The following is a 9,982-nucleotide window of genomic DNA, read 5'->3' as shown; positions in this document are numbered from 1 at the left end:
CTATTTTCAGGGCAGCTCTGCTCTGAACAATTAATTATCTGTGATTTCGTCTCTCATGTGGCCTGAACCAAGAAGGTGCATCCAGACTGAATGCTGCATTGCCAAACTGAGCCAGAGCAGATATATCCTGTTCCTTTCTAGAGGAGTTTTATCCCTGGTGTTCAGTGTTTCTTCACCAGAGAATGCTCCACAGTTCTGATCCAGTTCACAGATGATGACCCTGTACAACCAGTATTTCTCCAGACCCTCTTGGCCCTTTCTCTTCTCTAAGTAGACATCTGTATTCCTGCCATTCAGTTGTGGCCATGGCAGCACTGAAGAGCAGCAGTGTGGGTGTATGCCCCAGTCACTGAGGGCCCGATCCCACCCTGCTCCACTGTCAGAACCTCACTGGGTTTGGGTGGCAGCAGAAAAGGGTCCTTTCAGTACCAGCCAACTCCACCTAGGGAAACTGTAATAGTCCTGCTCAGCCACGACAGGTGGAGGAGGAAGGGTGGGTAGTGGGTGCATCCCTTTTGCAGGCCAAAACAAAACCTTTATTCTTTGGGAGCTGATCAGCTCTTGCAGCTTACACCTGACCTAGGTCGTAATCCCTTTTGGTGACATCATAGGTATTGCCCCAGTGGCCAAGGTGATGTCACAAAGAGAAGCTTATGACTGTAAATGGGGAATAAGTCACGAGAACAGATGACCTCAAAAGGAGCTAATGTCCCATTATTATATAAATGTCCCTTATATAAATGTATCATAGCAAAAAAAAAAAAAAAAAAAAGGAAGAAAGGAAGAAGTAACCAATAATCTCTTAATGTGTATGAAGGAGTAAATTCACCATTTTCCCATAGACCTGTAGATCCTTTATTAGTATGTCCTATTTCTAAAAACCATTCTATTTTTATTCAAGTAGCTGCTCAGTTCTTTTAATCAACTCTAAGATCCTTTCTCATTTAAAATATCTGCTACATTAAAAAGAAAGGAAATCACAAAGGATCTCCGTATTTCGATATGACACTAAAGAATTACATGCTTAGAAATAGCTAAGCATTTAAACAAATTGGAACCTCTATTTTGTTGTCAGGAATCCATTAAATAATTTTACACTAGCAAGGAAATGTGTCTTTTCTGTAAAGCTAGGTTCTATGGGAGTATAATAGACTCAGCGTAAATGCAAAGCTATCTAATTATTAGCTGTTGTATTTTTATGATAAATAAGAACAAATAAAATAGAAAACTAGGTACAGTTGTATCCCAGAAAAGCCTTGTTGCAGTTACACAAGTTATACTTCATAAGCTGAAGATGAAAGGAGTGTTCAGAGTCTTTGCGGCATTTTCTTTTTCCGTAGATGCCTCCCTTGTGCTGCTGGTTCATTATTTTCTGCGACCAAACATCTGCTACATTTCCTCTGAGAAATTTTAAACTGGATTTTCCAGCTTTGATAGAATGCATGTTTAAATGCTTCTTGGGGTAAATCATTTTGCATCAACACTTCCAAGCACAAAGTCTGGATCTTCACTTGGTTTTCACATTATGCAAGCAGACATTTAAGGCACTTAATACTTTCTAACCTCTAGTGCCCTTTTTACACAGAGACAGGCAGTCAGCAGGGATTAATCTGATCCTAATTAAGCACTAACTCTTCTGATATTTGGTCACTGCACAGTAGCGTGCTGCCAGGTACACGGAGGTAAATTGATCTGGATTATCTGCTGGTGCATGTGCTTCTCAGAGGGAGGTCTAGCACCGGCCTTGGGAGTGAGTTACAGGCAGATACGGCTTTAAGCACAGAGCCTAGAGGCTGCTGCGTAAAGCTGGAGGGGCAGGGAGAGGGGAAAGTATGAGCTGGAGGGTCTCTTCCAAATGGCTTTCTACTTAGTTTACTATTCTATAGATAGCCCTTGTCACTCTGGCATTTCTACAAGGCGGAAACTAAAAAGCACAGAAATCCAAAAAGAAGAACAGTTCCTTCTTTTCATCAGTAAAGGAACATGACTGTGGACATAAGACCTCTCCCTTTTTCTTTCCCATGTGCAAGCACCATTTCTGATGGAGCCCTGGGAAGGCAGGAACAGGGATTTGTCTGACCATCCCTGAATGTGTTTAAAAACCGTTTGGACGTGGTGCTCGGGGTCATGATTTAGCGGTGGGTTGTTAGAGTTAGAGCAGTATGGTTAGGTTGTGGTTGGACTTGATGATCTTGAAGGTCTTTTCCAACTTGAGCAATTCTATGATTCTATGATTCTATGATTCTATGATTCTATAATTCTATGATTCTATGATTCTATGATTCTATGATTCTATGATTCTATGATTCTATGATTCTATGATTCTAAGATTCTAAGATTCTATGATTGCATGCTGCCTACTGTGACTTCGATATTCCCATGCAATCCCTGGGATGAACAGTTGAATGCCACCTTCCTCATGAAGATCACAGTACTGATGGCCTTCCCCAGCCCCACGGCTGCCTGTAAAACAAAAGCAGCTTGCTGCACAGTGAACAAGGTGGGCAAGAGAAGACACTTGCACTGGCAGTTGTGAAAGCCTTGAGCCACTGTAGCAAGAGTGCCCTGAGGAGGATGAGGAACTTTCATCTCGAGGTGCGTGAGGAGATGCAAAGGAGCAGGCTGGTAAGTACCAGGACCACAGTAAAACACTCAGGCTGATACTTCCCTGATGTTCTGGTGCAATCTGAAAGCCCATAACAGCCTCCCCGGGACCAGATCCTGCTCTCCCCTTGGGATCAGCCCAAGGTGTCCTGCAGCTCTATAAGCTGAGGACAGGCAAAGCCTTTGGCTTGCTGCCCCCATAGAATTGCAATGTTCAGCTTCACTGAGCCTGTCCTTGAGACAGTTGAACAGCTGAAGGGACAGCCCTGAACAGGGATGAGGAGTTGTGCTGGAGAAGAAGCAAGGTCAGTTTAGGGGATAAGAACAAGGGTAAAGCAGGAGAGCCAGAAGTGGATCAGTAAGTACACTCACGTTGGCATTGGCATACTCTTTCAAATGAAAATATCCCTTTGGTAGCCGTAGCCAATCAAAGGCAGTGCAGAAAAGAGCAATAAAGACCATTTGCCTCCTGGAAGGACAGCTCCTGTACCTCTCTGCTGCATTTGAGAGAGAGTTAGCTGTTAAGAATAAGCCCTGGGTTTTTCTCACTAGTAGGCACAGTGAATTTCTCTAGCCCTCAGGAAAGAGCTGAAGTAATTATCCACCTGAGTCCCTTGCCAGCAGCTGGCCCTAGGCCATCAGTTTCTCCTCCCTGCCTTTCTGTACAGTCAGTGGTGGCCCAGCTTTGTTGGGGGTTGTCCAGCCTTCCCCACTCCTAACCTATCACGAGCTGGGGCTTTGGGCAGTATTCAGTCTCCAGTACCAGGATCTTACCCATAGGAGCAGCACTCCTCCCCTCCCTGCAGAGTTAGAGATGAAGCTGCTACATGGATCTCAGTCCCATGGGAACAAGCATTGATTTGCACAGCATCATCCTACCCACCAGCACTGGAAAGCAATGCCGCACATCTCTGCCAAGGCTTGCCCACTATCTGCTGAGACAACAGAGAAAGCTGAGTACACAAGTGGCAGAAAAAGCTTGTTACAGAGCCAAAATATGCCTTGCACGATTTTAATGATGAATGTTAATGCTTGCAAGAGGCAAGGCAGCTTGTCTGCAGGCTATTCACAAACTCTCAGTCCCCCTGGACTGTTGCCTTCGTAATAGTGCCTCATTTGTGATGGTAGCATGGGACTTCTGGGTTGCACTAAGGCAGGATGATAGGATCACCTTTGGGCTCTGGGAAATGACTTTGAAACTGAATTGTTTTCAGTATTGCTGCAGATGTTCCTGCAGAGGGAAAAAATGGAAGAGGCAGAAGAGCAAAGGTCAGGGGAGAAAAATGTCCCAGAAAAGGGATCTTGGAAAGAACTTTGCTGATCCTGAAGCAGCTAACAATGAAGCAAACTCACCAAGGAGCTGGGTTGACTTTCTTCACAGCATGATTCATTGCTTGGGGTTCATCTTTGTTCAGATGGCTCCAAATAGGAGAAAACCAGCTCAAGCTGGAGAAGTAGGTGAGCATGTACCCATATGAGCAAGTGGTAGGTTCCAGCATGAAGTTTCTTGTCTTCTTTTCTTTCATTTTTCAGAGTTTCTTCTTAACCCTGAAGCATTCTTCCCTGAGCCACAGCAGTTCTTGGAGGTCAAGAAACTTAAAATAATACCAAGTTTGGCAATAATTTTGGAAAGCTGCCTTCTGCCAAGGAGCCTGCTTTTTATCCAGCCGTAGGCCTGTTGTGATACAACTGGAGTCCTGCAGAGTAGAAAGCTGGCTTCAAGTTGAGATGCCAAGGCTCTGTAATGCAGGCCTAGTTCTTAGAGAAAAATACATATCTTCTCCTTTAAACCAAAGTCTGATGGAGCTTGTACCTACCAAGACACTATTGTTTTGTTTAGGTTTATCTGCCGTATGCAGCTTGCCATTTGGCCTAGGCTCAGTGTTGTTACTCCCAGTTTTTTCTCCAGGGAAATTAAGGCACCATATGTTACAGAGACCTATGTGAAGGCATGCAAATGGTACGTGCCATGAACTACAGGATGTCTTCTGGCGTTACAGCTTAATCCCCACATCTGGAGTTGTTCTCTATGCACTTTTGTCCTGAGATGCCTTTCGCAACAGGACCCTTAGCACTGTTATACTCCCAGCCCCTGGCAGACATGCGTTCTGGAAGATGACATTCAACCACTAAACTATCTTGCTTCACCAGAAACTTTATTAGTAATAGAAAAGGAAAAGTCCCAGAAAGCTAATTGCTCTTTCTGAAGGTCGCTTCTTCAAGGATACAATGATGTGCTGATTCTGCTTGAGATGTGGCATAGCACATATGCTCACTGCATGACTGTTGTAATTAAATATCAAACATTTATTTCTCAATGGATTTTTTTCTTCTTGCTTAATTTGTCTCTCTTGCTGCTTTTTCTGTTAACAACTCTATTAATTAAGAGAAAGTGTCAAAGGACCAGCTGATGAATGAATCATGAAATTAAGAAATGGCTGTTTTTCAGTGTTTTTTTTCTTTTCTTTTAGAGATACAACTTCTACATCAGTCTGGAAGCTCTCTTGTCAAATACAGGGACACTGAAAATAAGATTCTTCTTTACTTGCGTGTTTCAAGAAGGGAAAAAAAATCAAAGTAGAGGGGAAAAATAGAGCAAGCAGTTGTCACGGTGTCAAAATTAATTATTTTGGATTGATCCATTTACCTTGATCTTTATGACCCTCAAGAATTCTAAATACCTATCAGTCAATCATTTAAATTCCTCAGCTAAACCCCGTACCTCATTAAATAAAGAAATAAGGGAGGTATTGATATGCTTTTCTTTAGACCTGTCACTCCTCAGTCTGAAAATACAGATTATGGCATCTAAAACTATTCTCAAGAGTTCCCTTTTTAAATAGGAAAAGAGCCTTTTGTCCCCTAAGAATTCCATCACATTCCCATTGGTGTCAGTTTCTTGCTGATCCCTCCTGGGACTAACTTCAACTTCCTTCTTTAGCAGCAGGGATGGAAGGAGACCAGTGTAGCATGGGACATTATATTCACTGGTGATGGCGCTGATGCCAGCGAGCAACAAAAGATTTATGGGTGTTGTGATGGTGTAATGTAAGGGAAGGTTGGACCAGGCTCTGAGCAACGTGATCTAGCTGTAGGTGTCCTGTAGGAGCTCCTCCTTCCCTGCCTCTCGCCCTCCCCTGGGCTGCTCAAAGCAGGATGCTCTGGAGTCCTCCTGCTGAAACTTTCCACTTTATGTAAGACCCATAAAGCCTGCAGGGAGGCAGGATTTCTATCGGTGATTGGAGCTGAGAGGAGCTGCTGGGTGCACGAGGCCTTTTCAGACTGCTGTGGCTGTAGTACTGAACCAGCCACTTCAGAAATCTGTAACTGCTCCTTAGGGAGCTGGATCTGGGAACTCCTCATGAGTGCCTGCCTATGCACCATGTTGCAGATGGGTCATTAGCTTTCTCTGCGGCCCAAGGAATAACTGTTATTGGCAGAGAAGGAGCAGCCACTGCCGCCTGGTGCTCCCTTCCCAGGAGGACGCTAAACATGCCAAGAAGGGGCTCCAGTAGCAGTATTTCCATCCAATTACAAAGCCATTGTCAGTTTGATGGCGGAAGATCATTACTAATTCCCTTATACCTTTGCTGAACTAAACAAAAATGCATTTTACTGGGTTTTCAAAACACCACAAATGCTCCCTTGAGGGAGAAGCTAGGATCTTCTAATTCATTCTGGAACCCCCTGTATTGATCATCTTTGCAATTCTTTGGACCTAGACCACTGCGTTTTGGTGAGCCATGGTCATACGCATTATAGGATGCGAGAACAGCAACATCTTTCTCTTCCCAAACTACCTTCACAGCCAATGTTCTGCTGATGTGTCAGATCCGATCTTCAAACAGTGCCAGTGGATTCATTTCACATACATCGTACATTTCATTTCATCATACATTTCTACTGATGCATGAAAACCAGCTTTTGCTCTGCTTTCTTAGGATAGATCATTTCTTCTCTGAGCCTTAGGACGGCACAGTCAGCTTGTTCTCTGCTTTCAGCTTTTCACTTCCCTTCCTCTTTCTCTCTTCTGTATTTGGACCTGGACTGCTGCCAAACGAGAAGCTGAAATCAGAGGCAAATCAGAGCCATTTATAAATCAAACTTGAATAGATTTTGCTGTAATTTAATTTTTGTCCTACTGTATTGTATGCTGTGATAACTTGAAGGGCAAAGGCATCAAGCTTTCAGGGTGCTAGCATTTAAGCTTAGTCCCTGAGACAGAGCCCAACATCCTCAAGTTTCTCTTCCCCTAGCAGTTAGACCTCGTGCAGTGTGGTGGCCCTTGTCTGCGTGTGATGAGGTGTCCCTGCCAATAGTTCTCCTACACTCATCACCCTCCTCTTCATCATTCTGCTTACCTTTTCCCCTCTTAACCAGACCCAGGAGCACGACACTCAAAGCTCAGTGTAGACACTGGGGCTCATCAGTGCCTTTTGCTTGGCTTCCCTCTAGTGCCCATGGGCACTAGATTTTTGGACTTTTGATGTACAAGTCAGAAAGCCTCTGTGGCTGGATTTGACATGCAGGTGACTTTGTATCATGTACCTTCAGCTGTCAGGCCTTGTGCCTCATGGAGATGTGCCTGTGACATACACATACAGAGTGTATGGAGATGTGCTATACCAAAGTCACAGCACATGCACTTCAGTTTTCTTGTCATCCTTGCCTCTCAGGGGCAATGCCAGCACCTTCTGAGCTCTGGGATAAGCAGCGTCCCCTTGGTGAACACTGGGGGCCAAACCTGTCAGTGTCACATTAGGTACTAAACTCAGCAGAAATAGCGTGACTCCCTTCAGCAGGGAGTCTCTCTCTTCCGCTTGTGTGTTTGTCCTGCATGAAATTCAGATTGTATGTGGCATTTTCAGTGACGCTTTTGAGGAAAATGATGGTTGTCTCATGGAAAATCTGGTGCTCCATCCCCGAGACTGCAATTCCCTAAGGAGTTCTGGAAACCAGAAATAAGAAATAGGGCTGACTGTAATTCCTATCACTTTTGGAGAATTCTTTTATGTAACTTCTTTTAATTTACTTTGCTTCGTATGCTGATTTTTCTGTAGCATTCTTTTCAGAATCTTACCCAGAATCTTAGCTCCTGTATTGCAGATTCCAATCCCCTGTCTGTACTTTCCATCCATCCATCTGAATTTCAAGTCTTCTTTTTATTCATTCAAGTCCTTACATCATCGCATATCATTTTCAGAAGATTTCACACTTTTGAAAGTCCATATGGTTGTCAGATTCTTTTCTGATGCCACTTGTTTATGGCTTCAAAATAATCAACATGAATTCACACATCTTTTCCTTTTCTCCTTCTTTTTTCTTTCTTTTCTCCAGTCTCTTTTGTGCACAGCTCCAGTAAGATTAATTCACTTCTCCAAACGATGCTGCCAAACTTAACACATCAGCAGAGGAAGCCTGGGGCAAAAAATCTGTTCAATCTTGCTATTCATTCATGTCAGGCTGCAAGCTAGCTGTCACTTCTGAGAGTAGCCAGGTTTTCTTTGGACCATCTATCAGAATCCAAAAAAGGTGTGTTTTAATGACCCGCTGTGTCTATCAGACAACAAGCAACCATCTGCAGAGGAATGGGACTTGCTCCTCATGAGTTTTGCACCACAGGTTCAGCCCCTAACTGGGTTCTGTCTGAAGAGATGAGAGCAACTGCTGCTGGAAGGAAGCAGCCCAGTGCCCAGGAGAGATGCAGAGAGCAGAGGCTGCTTTGCTGTGGATTTACATGGCACAGTGAGGGAGCACTGGCAACTAGTCAAAATCCATAAGCAGAGTAATAAATTAAAGCTTTGCTTTCTTGTACTTAAATAACACCAACAGCAAAAGACTGGGGGGAAAACTGGGAAAATCGTAGCTGTTTCATGGGAAACCATTAAAAAAATACATTCATAATTACAATTCTGTTCAAAAACTATCTATGCAATAGCACACGTGAACTCCAAAAGCACAGCTGTTCATTCACCAAAGTAGGAGGAATTACAGAACTGGTGCTACACACTGCATTCTTAAAGTGCACGGGTTCCTGGAGGCCCTGTCACGGAGTGCGTTGCCCGGAGGAGCCGGCCGGCACTGGTGGCACCACTGGGTGCTGGGCCCCGACAGGCAGCATTGTCTTTGCAGGACTTGTGTCATACTTAGCAGATTATCCCCGTACCAGGAGGGCTGAAATTTCCATCCAAGTCATAGAGGAATTTGTGACAGGCAGCCGGCTTACTGCCCTGTGCTCTGGGGCTGGCTCACAGCAGATGCTCAGCTTGGTCCCAGCACAGCTGCAACCCCGGCAAAGCCAAAGGCCGTGGCAAAGCCACTCGGGTCACCAAGCAATTCGGTGACTAGGCTCACCAGCTCTGGGAGAGAAGGGAGACCAGTGAAGGAAGCCATTTGGGTGGGAGCCTAGCACAAAACCAAAAGGCAGTGCTGAGCTGGGTAGAAGTTGGCTGGAGCAAGGCTTGAGGTCTACTGCCCTCTGAAACAAGTGTCACCACTCACACAATGTGCTCCTCAGGGACTTTTGGTACAAAGCACCCGATGCACCTTGTGGGAAGGGCCATGGCATCACTTCTTGCTGCTGGGGGCACCATGCTTGGCCACCCGGTCCCCCAGTGTGGGCCTTGGGGGTTACCACCGGCTGGGGCTGGCAGCTCCTTGCTCCACCACTTGTGTTCAGGAGAGCCACGAGATGGCACTAGCAACTCTTGCAGGCTGGTGGCTTTAGAAAGAAAGTTTAAAAAAATGGTTAGAGAATAGCCTGCTGCATTGCTGCGATCCCCTTAGAAAACGTGCAGGCAATTTGTAGTCACCTCCCCTCAGTCTTGGGGCTGGTTGGGTATTTCTCTTACTCACTGGTCAGCTTTGGCTAAACCCATCTCAGTCACCATTTCACTGTGTACTAATGGTCAGCAGTTATTACTTATGATGGGCAAGTTAGCCTCCATCTACCAAGCTAGTTTGCATTTTATGCCTCATATATTCAGGAGGAAAGTAATTAAAAAGAACAAGTGATTCCAAAGTGGTCCATGTTTAATTCAAAAGGCTGAGTCAAAGCAGAGGTTGAGTGCATATGCTCAGTTATATCTCTCTAAGACCCCATTCAGATGCCCTTTCAGTGGCCAGAAACAACACTGTTTATCTGTAAGTGGCCACATATAAGTAGGCTGAATATTGACCTCCAGTTCCAAGGCCAGCCCAGCACTGCTGTGACCCACTGGTCACAGACATACTAGTCAGCTCCTGGCCTGCTGCAGGATATTTATGGCTGTCAGACACCATTATTCCATTTTGCAAGAGAGGCTGCTGTCTGAGATAATGAGAGCAGTGTTTTTACGGCACGACCCTGATGAGCTGTGTCTCATGCCCTGTGGGATGC

The sequence above is a fragment of the Numida meleagris genome, chromosome 1 (assembly GCF_002078875.1).
Source record: "Numida meleagris isolate 19003 breed g44 Domestic line chromosome 1, NumMel1.0, whole genome shotgun sequence".
NCBI lineage: Eukaryota > Metazoa > Chordata > Aves > Galliformes > Numididae > Numida > Numida meleagris.
Note: the sequence above shows the minus strand (reverse complement) of the source record.